We start from the raw sequence: 13825 nt of genomic DNA, 5'->3' as shown, positions 1-13825 counted from the left end.
TAGAAGTAGAAAAATGTGACAACCTAACTAAGGAGCTTAGCATGTGCAATGATTCAATTTCTAGTCTTAGAATTGAGAATGATAGTTTAAATGCTAAGATTGAGGAATTGAGTATTTGCAAAGCATCTACATCTACTGTTGAAAATGTTGCTATTTGCACTAGATGTAGAGATGTTAATGTTGAAGCTATTGATGATCACCTTGCTATGATTAAAGAACAAAATGATCACATAGCTAAACTAAATGCTAAAATTGCCGAGCATGAATTAGAAAATAAAAATTTTAAATTTGCTAGAAGCATGCCCTATAATGGGAGACGCCCTGGCATTAAGGATGGCATTGGGTTCCAACAAGGGAGCCAAAGCAATGTCAAGCTTAATGCCCCTAAGAAATTGTCTAACTTTGATAAAGGCAAGGCTCCCATGGTTCAGGATAGAGAGGGCTATATTTTATATCCCGCAAACTATCTTGAGCACAAAATTAGGAAAAATCATGCAAAGAAACCTCATTCTGTCTCTCATCATGCATTTATGTATAAAAATGAGGCTTCTAGTTCTAGGCATACCACTAATGTTAAAATGCCTAAGAAGAAAATTCCTAATGCATCAAATGAACATAATATTTCATTTAAGACTTTTGATGCTTCTTATGTGCTTACTAACAAATCAGGCAAGGTAGTTGCCAAATATGTTGGGGGCAAACACAAGAGTCCAAAAACTTGTGTTTGGGTACCCAAGGTGCTTGTTTCTAATGTGAAAGGACTCAAGACCGTTTGGGTACCTAAGAACAAAGCCTAAATTTGTTTTGTAGGTTTATGCATCCGGTGGATCAAGTTGGATAATCGATAGTGGGTGCACAAACCACATGACAGGGGAGAAAAGAATGTTCTCCTCATATGAGAAAAATCAAGATCCCCAACGAGCTATTACATTTGGGGATGGAAATCAAGGTTTGGTCAAGGGTTTGGGTAAAATTGTAATATCCCCTAACCATTCCATTTCTAATGTTTTTCTCATAGATTCTTTAGACTACATTTTGCTTTCTGTTTCTCAATTATGCAAAACGGGCTACAATTGTATATTCACTGATGTAGGTGTTATTGTCTTTAAAAGAAATGATGATTCAATAGCATTTAAGGGAGTGCTAGATGGTTAGCTATACTTAGTTGATTTTAATGATAACCAAGCTGAACTAGACACTTGCTTAATTGCTAAGGCTAATATGGGCTGGCTCTGGCATCGCCGACTTGCCCATGTTGGGATGAAAAATCTTCACAAACTTCTAAAGGGAGAACACATTTTAGGACTAACCAATGTTCATTTTGAGAAAGACAGGATTTGTAGCGCATGCCAAGTAGGGAAGCAAGTTGGAGTCCATCATCCACACAAGAACATCATGACGACTGACAGGCCGCTTGAGCTACTCCACATGGACTAATTTGGCCCGATCGCTTATATAAGCATCGGTGGTGGAGTAAGTACTGTCTAGTTATTATGGATGATTATTCTCGCTACACTTGGGTATTCTTTTTGTAGGAAAAAACTCAAACCCAAGAGACCTTAAAGAGATTCTTAAGACGGGCTCAAAATGAGTTCGATTTAAGAATAAAAAAGATAAGAAGCGATAATGGGACAGAGTTCAAGAACTCACAAATCGAAGGATTTCATGAGGAGGAGGGCATCAAGCATGAGTTCTCTTCTCCCTACACTCCTCAACAAAATGGTGTAGTGGAGAGGAAGAACATAACTCTATTGGACATGGCAAGAACCATGCTTGATGAATACAAGACACCAAACCGGGTTTGGGCGGAGGCGATTAACACCGCTTGCTACTCCATCAACCGGTTATATCTTTACCGAATCCTCAAGAAGACATCTTATGAACTCCTCACTAGTAAAAAGCCCAATGTTTCATATTTTAGAGTCTTTGGGAGCAAATGCTTTATTCTTATTAAGAGAGGTAGAAGTTCTAAATTTGCTCCTAAAGCAGTAGAAGGCTTTTTTATTAGGTTATGACTCAAACACAAGGGCATATAGAGTCTGTTGGGGGCTTGTTCTCAAATGCTATGAATTAAGGACAAGACAACATAAAAGTGTTAAATGTCGAACTCCTTCGTCCTTAGAAACAGTATATCCCTTCGGGTATAATGAATCTCGGACGAAGGTTACGAAAGAAAAGACCTTCGTTAGGTTGATAAATGGTTAAACAGAGCAACTATATATAATGTGCGAGTAATAATACCAGCATTATCATCGATATATTTCCATCATTAAATTCATAAAAATGAATTACAAATGTACCTTCAGATTGATGTAAAGTAAAGGTACCAACGTGATGCGAAAAAGCGTATGCCAACGTGAACAGTACGGTAGTACTGTTCACCTATTTATAGGCACGGGACGCAGCCCGTGTAAAATTACATTGATGCCCTTTACATTTATCAATAACTATAGTAATTCTTCGAGGTCCAATTTGGCTTTTCATCTTTAAGTCGGTTCCTCTTTTCTGTTATTGTGCCGAAGCCTTTCTGCACATAGCTTCGTGATCGTCTTATCCTTCGTCATGATCGTTTTTCATTCTAGTCAAGCTTCGTCTTAACCATGCTCTTGTATATTCGCGACTTGACTCCGAAGGTGCCTGTTCCGAAGGTGCCTGTTCACATATTACACTTGGAAAATATTGTCAAACTATGTTTTTGAGGACCTTCGGGAGCCGAAGGCCCCCAACAAAGTCTTCAACAAATCCACTAGATTAATTGAAGTTTCTTGTGACATTGTGTTTGATGAGACTAATGGCTCCCAAGTGGAGCAAGTTTATCTTGATGAATTAGATGATGAAGAGGCTCCGTGCGTCGCGCTAAGGAACATGTCTATTGGAGATGTGTGTCCAAAGGAATCCGAGGAGCCGTCACAAGCACACGATCAACCATCATCTTCCATGCAAGCATCTCCACCAACTCAAGATGAGGACGAGGCTCAAGAAGAAGAGGATGAAGATCAAGACAATAAGCCACCTCAAGAGGAGGACTAGGGGTGAAAACGGTTCGGGTATACCCACCGGGTACTGGATACGGATAGTACAAATACCTGTTTTTTCGAATACGGATTCAGGTATTTTTATATTCAGGACGGATACGGTAATACCCGGATAGTACAGCTTCAGATTTGGGTCGGATACGGAGCGAGTACTACTCGGTAAATACCCGGATATTCGGGTTGGATACGGTACCCAGAATTCGGGTACCCGTTTTTTCTTTTTCTGTATAATAATATAGTTATAAAATCATAATTTGTACATATGAAATCGGATGAAGATAAAGTTTATATGAAAATTGTAGAGCTCGAAGAGATCTATAACTTTGTAGTACATCACATTTTTGTTTAAACATATCTTTATGCCAAAATCATTGAAATAATGTCTAAATTTATATCAAAATAATAGACTTTATCATTTTCATGTGGGGACTTAAGATTATCTTCATGTAGAAACTTAAGATTATCTTTTTATAAACTATTTATTAATATTGGTAACTTATTTGCAATTTTCGGTCGACGCTACAATATTTTTATGAATTTAATTGTATTTTGATGATTTTCTACAACAAGAAATTAATAATACACCAAATAGCCTAAAAAATTCATGAATTTTTATGGAGACACAACATATATCCACATATAGTTCTAAAAAACATTTAGACTATAAAATCCACAAGATGTTGGTGTTTCTTCCATTCCACTCCCACTTATTGTGTGAGTTACACGTGAAATCATTTTATGTATCTAAGTTTCAACATAATCAATATTTCACTTATCATTTTCATGTGGGGACTTGAGGTTTTATTTGAATAGAATGTTTATTTGTTTTGGTAAGTTTTTTTTGCAATTTTGGGTCAAAACTAGTGTATTTTATGAATTTTAATTATATTTTGATGATTTTATGTAGAAAGAAATTAATAATGTACAAATAGCCTCAGAAATCCATGAAATTATACGAAGGTACAACATATGACCACATATACTCATCAAGAATAATGGGACCATAAAATCCACAGAATGTCAACATTTCTTCTATTTTATTTCCACTTATTGCATGAGTTACACGTGAAATCACTCTAAGTATCCAAGTTTCAACATAATCAATACTTCACTTTACCATTTTTATATGGGAACTTGAGATTATCTTCTATTAAATGTTTATTAGTATTGATAATTTACTTGCAATTTCGTGGTCAAACAAGAATATTTTATGATAACCAATTAATGCATTATCCAACAAGTATCTGATATCCGATCAAATAATATTTGTATCCGTCACTTATCCGCCCGGATAAATATCTGGTCCCTGTATCCGTATCCGTCCTATTTCTAACTATTTGTATCTGATCCCAAATCCGTTTTAAATACATTAGGGTAGGATACAGGATGAACTACTATCCGTCCATATCTGCCTGTTTTCACCCCTAAGGAGGACATTGATCAAGGGGGAGATGACAATGAGGACAAGGAAGATGAAAAGGAGATTCGGGATCAAAGACCGCCACACCCAAGAGTCCACCAAGCAATTCAAAGAGATCACCCCGTCAACTCCATTCTTGGTGACATTCATAAGGGGGTAACCACTAGATCTCGAGTTGCACATTTTTGTGAACATTACTATTTTGTATCTTCTATTGAGCCATACAGGAAGAGGATGCATTAAGATATCCGGATTGGGTGGTGGCTATGCAAGATGAGCTCAACAACTTCACGAGGAATGAGGTATGACATTTAGTTCCACATCCTAATCAAAATGTTGTAGGTACCAAGTGGGTATTCCGCAACAAGCAAGATGAGCATGGTATGGTGACAAGGAACAAAGCCCGACTTGTGGCAAAGGGTTATTCACAAGTCGAAGGTTTGGATTTCGATGAAACCTATGCACCCATAGCTAGTCTTGAGTCAATTCATATATTACTTGCCTATGCTACTTACTATGGCTTTAAGCTCTATCAAATGGACATGAAAAGTGCCTTCCTAAATGGCCCTATCAAGGAGGAGGTCTATGTTGAGCAACCTCCCAGCTTTGAAGATAGTGAGTATCCTAACCATGTTTATAAGCTCTCAAAGGTGCTTTATGGGCTTAAGCAAGCCCCAAGAACATGGTATGAATGTCTAAGAGACTTTCTTATCACTAATGGCTTCAAAGTCGAAAAGGTCGATCCTACTATCTTCACTAAAACTGTTGCAAAAGACTTGTTCATATGCCAAATTTATCTTGATGATATTATATTTGGGTTTACTAACAAGTATATTTCGGACTTGAATTTCAATTCTAATGCTAACCCCGGCCTTAGTGTGTGTTTAAGTTTATAAATTTCAGGTTTCGCCTATTCACCCCCCTCTACGCGACTTTCAGCTAGCAAGAGACACCTAAGTGTGTGGTGATTCTTGTGGGGTCTAAGTGACCCTCAAGGTTAAGAAAAAGCACTCATTCGGTCTAAGTGACCGTTTGAGACAGGAAAATGGTTGAAATATACCCGTCCTATATGGACTCCTCAACGGGGAGTAGGTTCTTTGGAAACGAACCTCGGGAAACAAATCTCCCGTGTCTTTGCGTTTATAACATTTTTTGAGATTTGATTGTTCCCTCTCCCTAGTTCTCTTGCTTGCGATCAATTTGAGTTTGCTCCCAAAGTTATCCGCATTGATTGAGCAACTCCTTGCAAGAAGAACTTCTTTTCCCCACTTTTATTTCATTTATAGTCATTCTAATGCTAATCTTGGGTGAAGTTTGTGTTTAAAGTTTGTCATTTTCAGGTTTTACCTATTCACCTCCTCTAAGCGACTTTCAGTTTTAGCCACTCTTCCTTCCAAACTAGCCCTACATGTGTGTGCTTCTCCAACTAGCAACCTTGGGATTTGGGAACAGATCACCACTTCACATGTCGGCAGATGACACGGTTAACCCTAAAAGGCCAAAAACACCATCATCTTCTTCTCCAAACAACAACCTTGGGATTCGGGAACAGCTCGCCACTTCACATGTCGGCAGACGACACATGTCGGGTACCATAATTAGGGGTACCCCCAACGCTCCTAATCATGGCCGGTAAACACCCTCAGACCAACTCACGGGTGTGGTTCAAGCCAAGACTTCGTCTACCCGAGGGACGCGATCTCACCCGAGCCCAGCCTCGGGTTGGAACAGTAGTCCCAGACGAGTTCACGCCTCGCCCGAGGGCCTCCTCAGGCAGCGGGCGCCCCCTCGGCTCTCTCGAGGCCCGGCTCGGGCACGCTTCGTTGTGAAACAACCTTGGCCAGACCGCCTCACCAACCGACAGCTTCGCAGGCGCATTAAATGCAGGGGATGCCTGACACCGTATCCTGACATACGCGCCTCAGTCGGCCAGGCCGAAGTGACCGCAGTCACTTTGCCCCTCTTCTTTACTGTCTGACATGACAGGAAAACAGCGCCGCTCGCTCCGCTCCGACTGCCGTGTCAGCCACCCCGGCGACGACTGACAACAAGTCACGATCAACCACCGAGTTCAGCCTCGGGCGCAACAGGAAGCTCCGCCTCGCCCGACCTCAAGCTCCAGCCTCGGGAGGAGGTCTCCGCCTTGCCCGACCTCAGGCTCCGGCCTCGGGAGGAGGTCTCCGCCTCGCCCGACCCCCGAACTCGTCCTCGACCCCGGTCTTGGGAGGAATCGCGTCCTCGCCCGACCCCGGCCTCGGCCTCAAGAGAAGTCTCCGCCTCGATCGACCATGGGCTCGGACCGACCGTGCTAACAGGGGATACATCATTTCCCTATTCCTAGCCTGCTCAGGCTACAAGGAACAAGACCAGCGTCCCATCTGGCTTACCCCGGCGACGGGTAATGATGGTGCCCCACGTGCGCCATGACATCGGTGGCTCTCAGCCCCTTACGACAGTAAGGAGACGTCAGCAGGATCCTCACCGCGCTGCCAGCTGTGCTCCTATAGGACTCAGGCGCTCCTCCGACGGCCACGCCATCACATGTACAGGGCCCAAGCTCTCCCCTAACGGCCACGTTGGCATGTACACAGGGCTTAGGCACTCCACTGCCGGACACGTTAGCGCATAGCTACGCCCCCGTTGTACGTCTGGACCCTCTCCTTGCCTCTATAAAAGGGAGGTCCAGGGCCACCCTGAGGGGGGTTCACGCGGGGGAAGCGGCGGACGAACTCTATGTCTCTCTCTCTCTCTCGCGCGACGCGCTTGTAACCCCTACTACGAGCGGCACCCCTGGTGCAGGATAATACAAGGCTTGTCCCCCTCTTGTGTTCCATCCCGCGCCAACCCATCTGGGCAGGGGCACGCAGCGATTTCACTAGTCGGTCCAAGGGACCCCCCCGGGTCCAAGACGCCGACAGTTGGCATGCCAGGTAGGGGCCTGCTGCGTGTTAACGAACATCTTCCCGTTGAGTTCCAGATGGGGAGTCTTCAGCAACCTCTCTAGCCCGGGACGGTGCTCCGCTTCAGGAGTCTCGAGTTCATGTCCCTCGACGGCAGCTACGACATGGTACTCCTCCCCCCGCGGCATGGCGACAACGACGGTCTCCGACTCGCCCGGCGGTGGCGAGCTCTACGACAGCATCTCTTCGTGGCAGAAGAGGGGCACTCCGGTCGTCCCCGCCACCCTCCTCGTTGGAGGAGGCGGAGACGAGGCAACCATGGCCACGCAGGAGGCGACACCTTGTCGGCTGTCGCACCAGAGCGAGTCGACGACACCGGCACTCCCCCGGGGGACATGTCGGGCATTGTCCTTGCACCTGAGACGATGACGGGTGTCACTTCCCCGCGACGTGTCAGCCCCAAGCGGACTGATGACGCCAGCACCCTCGCAAAGGACCTGCTAGGCGTTACCCTCGTACCTGAGATGACGGTGAGCTTCGCCCTCGACGCGACTTCACCACCGTCCATCGACCAAAAGGTACCGTTCGTTTTCCATCCCGTACCTTTTCGGTTCAGCTTCGATCCACCTAGCGACCCCGCTATGGTGAGCGCGTTTGTAAAGGCATATCCGAACCTTCCGGGGTACCACATGTGGTCGAACTGGGACCGACTGACAGCCGTCTCAACCTTCGGACCGGTGGGTTCTGAGGAAGAGGACGACACCGACTCCGGTTGGGATTTCTCCGCCCTCAATGACCTCGGTGCCATGCGGGGCTTCATGTTCGCATGTGACCACTGCCTCTCCGGTTGTTCTGACGATGGCCATGACCTTGACGACGAGGGTTACGGCCCAAGTCGAGAATGTTTCCACGTCGACTCTAGGAGATCACAACAAAGGCAACCACCTCGGTATGCCAGAGGTTGACGATCCCCCTGGGCCCGCATCTCGCGTTGACATCCTGCGGGAGCTAGCTGTGGTCCCAGTCCCTGCGGGGGGTCAAGACATACAGCTCGAGCAAATCCGTGAGATGCAGGCCCGGGTTGACGGGGAAGCAGGCCGGCTTGTACAGCTCTGACTGAACATCGAACAGGAGTGGGCAGGCCGAACACTCGCTGGAGAAGCTTGTCACCGGGCCCAAGACATCCGACGCCGCATCGTCGACAATGCCAGGGCAGCGCTGCCCCCCGTCGTCAGCGGGTCCGGCTAGGACCTAGCTGCAGCGGCGATGTTGCTTCGAGCCATGCCGGGGCCATCCACCACCGAGGGACGGCGTATCCAGGGCGAACTCAAGAATCTCCTAGAAGGCGCCGCGGTTCGACGAGCCGAGAGCTCCGCCTCCCGCAGGCGAGCTGACCCCTCGGAGCATCCCACGGTGTCCTCCCGGTGCATTCGGGAAGCCTCGGTCCATCTCGAGCGCACGCGGGACGAGGCGCCCGCCGCCCGGGAACGCCTCGGCAACGAGCACCACCATCTCAACCATCGAGCCCGCCTCAACGAGAAGGTGCGCCGAGGCTACCATCCCAGGCGTGGGGGATGCTGCAACAGTGAGGAGGATCGCAGTCCTTCGCCCGAACCATCCGGTCTACGAGTCTTCAGCCAGGCCATACGATGAGCGTCGTTTCCTGCCCGTTTCCGAGCCCTGACTACCATCACCAAGTACTCGGGGGAGACGAGGCCGGAGCTGTGGCTCGCAGACTACCGACTGGCATGCCAGTTGGGAGGGGCGGATGATGACAACCTCATCATCCGTAATCTACACCTTTTCCTCTCCGACGCCGCCCGAGCCTGGCTGGAGCATCTGCCTCCTGCGCAGATCTCCGACTAGGACGATCTGGTCAAAGCTTTCGCGGGAAACTTCCAAGGCACGTACGTGCGCCCTAGGAACTCGTGGGACCTCTGAAGCTGCCGCCAGCAGCCAGGGGAGTCCCTATGAGAGTACATCTGGCGGTTTTCAAAGTAGCGCACCGAGCTGCCCAACGTTACCGACTCGGATGTCATCGGGGCTTTCCTTGCCGGCACCACTTGCCGAGACCTGGTGAGCAAACTGGGGCGCAAGACTCCCACCCGTGCGAGCGAACTGATGGACGTCGCCACCAAGTTCGCCTCGGGTCAAGAGGCGGTCGAAGCCATCTTCCGAAAGGACAAGCAGCCTCAGGGAGAGCCGAAGACAGACGCCCCTGAGGCGTCCGCCCAGCGGGGCACGAAGAAGAAGGCTAAAAACAAGTCACGAGCGAAGCACGACGCCGCAGACGCGAATCTCGTCGCTGCGGCCGAGCACAGGAACCCTCGGAAACCTCCTGGAGGGGTCGGCGCGTTCGACAAGATGCTCAAAGAGCCGTGCCCCTATCACCAGGGGCCCGTCAAGCACACCCTCGAAGAATGTGTCATGCTCCGGCGCTACTTCCATAAGACCGGGCCCCCGGCAGAGGATGGCAAGGGCCATGACAACGACAAGAAGGAGCGCGGCAAGGAAGAGGGATTCCCGGAAGTCCATAACTGCTTCATGATCTACGGCGGGCAGGCGGCGAACGCCTCGGCTCGGCACCGCAAGCAGGAGCGCCGGGAAGTCTGCTTGGTGAAGGTGGTGGCGCCAGTCTACCTAGACTGGTCCGACAAGCCTATCACCTTCGACCAAGGCAACCACCCCGACTTCGTGCCAAGCCCGGGAAGGTACCCGCTCGTCGTCAATCCGATCATCGGCAACGTTAGGCTCTCCAAGGTCCTCATGGACGGAGGCAGCAGCCTTAACATCATCTACGCCGAGACCCTGGAACTCTTAGGGGTTGATCGGTCCGAAGTCCGGGCCGGTGCGGCACCCTTCCACGGGATCGCCTCCGGGAAGAGAATCCTACCCCTCGGACGGATCGACTTACCCGTCTGCTTCGGAACTCCCTCTAACTTCCGAGAGGAAGCTCTCACCTTTGAGGTCGTCGGGTTCCGAGGAACCTACCATGCGGTATTGGGAAGACCATGCTACGCCAAGTTCATGGTCGTCCCCAACTACACCTACCTCAAGCTCAAGATGCCGGGCCCGAATGGGATCATCGCCGTCGGATCCACGTACCGCCACGCGTACGAATGCGACATGGAGTGCGTGGAGTACGCCGAGGCTCTCGCCGAGTCCGAGGCCCTCATCGCCGACCTGGAACGCCTCTCCAAGGAGGCGCCCGACGCGAAGCGGCACGCCGGCAGCTTCGAACCAGTTGAGGCGGTCAAGTTCGTCTCTCTCGACCCCAGCAACGACGCCAGCAAGAAAGTTCAGATCGGCTCCGAGCTCGACCCCAAATAGGAAGCAGTGCTCGTCGACTTTCTCCACGCAAACGCCGAAGTATTTGCACGGAGTCCCTCGGACATGCCCGACATACCGAGGGATGTCGCCGAGCACTCACTGGACATCAGAGCTGGAGCCAGACCCGTGAAGCAAACCCTGTGCCGTTTTGACGAAGAAAAGCGCAGGGCCATAGGCGAGGAGATCCACAAGCTACTCGCGGCAGGGTTTATCAAAGAGGTATTCCATCCCGAATGGTTAGCTAACCCTGTTCTTGTGAGGAAGAAGGATGGGAAATGGAGGATGTGTGTAGACTACACTGGTCTAAACAAAGCATGTCCGAAAGTTCCCTACCCTCTAACTCGCATCGATCAAATCATGGACTCCACTGCTGGGTGCGAAACCCTGTCATTCCTCGATGCCTACTCAGGCTACCACCAAATCAAGATGAAAGAGTCCGACCAGCTCGCGACTTCTTTCATCACACCTTTTGGCATGTACTGTTACACTACAATGTCATTTGGGTTGAGGAATGCAGGCGCCACTTACCAGAGGTGCATGAACCATGTGTTCGGAGAACACATCGGCAGAACGGTCGAGGCTTACGTCGACAACATCGTTGTCAAGACGAAGAGAGCTTCCGACCTCCTCTCTGACCTTGAAACGACATTCAAGTGTCTGAGAGCAAAAGGCGTGAAACTCAATCTCGAGAAGTGTGTCTTCGGAGTCCCCTGAGGCATGCTCCTTGGATTCATCGTCTCCGAGTGGGGCATCGAGGCCAACTCGGAGAAAATCGCGGCCATCACCAACATGGGACCGATCAAAGATTTGAAAGGAGTACAGAGGGTCATGGGATGCCTCGCAGCTCTGAGCCGCTTCATCTCACGCCTTGGCGAGAAAGGCTTGCCTCTGTACCGCCTCTTAAGGAAGGCCGAGTGCTTCACTTGGACCCCCGAGGCCGAGGAAGCCCTCGGAAACCTTAAGGCGCTCCTCACGAACACACCCATCCTGGTGCCCCCCGCCGCAGGAGATGCCCTCTTGATCTATGTAGCCGCGACTACTCAGGTGGTCAGCGCCGCGATCATAGTCGAGAGACGAGAGGAAGGGCATGCACTGCCCGTCCAGAGGCCAGTCTACTTCATCAGCGAAGTGCTTTTCGAGACCAAAGCCCGCTACCCACAGATCCAGAAGCTGCTCTACGCAGTGATTCTAACACGACGAAAGTTGTGACACTACTTCGAGTCTCATCTGATGACTGTGGTGTCATCCTTCCCCCTGGGGGAGATCATCCAGTGTCGCGAGGCCTCGGGTAGGATAGCAAAGTGGGCGGTGGAACTTATGGGCGAAACGCTATCATTCGCTCCTCGGAAGGCCATAAAATCCCAGGTCTTGGCAGACTTCATGGCTGAGTGGACTGACACCCAGTCACTAACAACTCCAATCCAGCCCAAGCTCTGGACCATGTACTTCGATGGGTCACTCATGAAAACAGGAGCAGGTGCTGGCCTGCTCTTCGTTTCACCCCTCGGAAAGCATCTCCGCTACATCATTCGCCTCCATTTTCTGGCATCAAACAACGTGGCCGAGTACGGGGCTCTGGTTAACGGGTTGCGCATCGCCATCGAGCTAGGGGTCCGATGCCTCGACGCTCGAGGCGACTCACAGCTTGTCATCGACCAAGTCATGAAGAACTCCCACTACCGTGACCGGAGGATGGAAGCCTACTGCGACGAAGTCTGGCGCCTAGAAAACAAGTTCTACGGGCTGGAGCTCAACCACATCGCCTGACGGTACAACGAGACTGTGGACGAGCTTACGAAAATAGCCTCGGGGCGAACGACGGTTCCCCCGGACGTCTTCTCCAGATACCTACATCAACCATCCGTCAAGATCGACGACACGTGGAGCCTGAGGAAGCCTTGGCCCAGCCCGAGGTACCCTCGGCCAAACCCGAGGCACCCTCGGCCATCGAGGAAGAGGCCTTGCCCGTCGTGGAGGAACGGAATGGGGTCACGCCAGATCCGAACTGGCAGACCCCGTACCTAGAATATCTCCTCCGAGGAGAGCTTCCCATCGACAAGACCAAAGCTCGGTGGCTGGCTCGGCGCGCCAAGTCATTCGTCTTGTTGGGTGATGAAAAAGAGCTCTATCACCGCAGCCCCTCGGGCATCCTCCAACGATGCATATCTATCGCCCAAGGACAAGAACTATTGCAAGAAATACACTCGGGGGCTTGCGGCCACTATGCAGCGCCTCGAGCCCTCGTGGGGAATGCCTTCCGACAAGGTTTCTACTGGCCAACCGCGGTGGCCGACGCCACTAGGATTGTGCGCTCCTGTCGGGGGTGTCAATTCTACGCAAAGCAGACGCATCTGCCCGCTCAAGCCTTGCAGGCGATACCCATCACCTGGTCGTTTGCTGTGTGGGGTCTGGACCTCATCGGTCCCTTGCAGAAGGCACCCGGGGGCTTCACGCACCTGCTGGTCGCTATTGACAAATTTTCCAAGTGGATCGAGGCTCGACCCCTAAACAGCATCAGGTCCAAGCAGGCGGTGGCGTTCTTCACCAACATCATCCATCGCTTTGGGGTCCCGAACTCCATCATCACCGACAACGGCACCCAGTTCACTGGCAGGAAGTTCCTAGACTTCTGCGAGGACCACCACATCCGTGTGGACTGGGCCACCGTAGCCCACCCCATGACGAATGGGCAGGTGGAGCATGCCAACGGTATGATTTTGCAGGGGCTCAAACCAAGGATCTACAACGACCTCAACAAGTTCGGCAAGCGGTGGATGAAAGAGCTACCCTCGGTAGTCTGGAGTCTGAGGACGACGCCGAGCCGCGCCACGGGTTTTATGCCATTTTTTCTAGTCTATGGGGCCGAGGCCGTCCTCCCCACGGACTTAGAATATGGGTCCCCGAGGACCAAGGCGTACGACGACCGAAGCAACCAGACCAGCCGAGAAACTCGCTGGACCAACTCGAGGAGGCTCGGGACGTTGCCTTACTACATTCGGCATGGTACCAGCAGTCGCTGCGGCGCTACCACGCCCGAAGCGTTTGGTCCCGAGGCTTCCAAGTGGGAGACTTGGTGCTTCGCCTGCGACAGGACGCCCGAGGGCGCCACAAGCTCACTCCTCTCTGGGAAGGGCCCTTCA

The sequence above is a fragment of the Zea mays genome, chromosome 5 (assembly GCF_902167145.1).
Source record: "Zea mays cultivar B73 chromosome 5, Zm-B73-REFERENCE-NAM-5.0, whole genome shotgun sequence".
Classification (NCBI taxonomy): Eukaryota; Viridiplantae; Streptophyta; class Magnoliopsida; order Poales; family Poaceae; genus Zea; species Zea mays.
Note: the sequence above shows the minus strand (reverse complement) of the source record.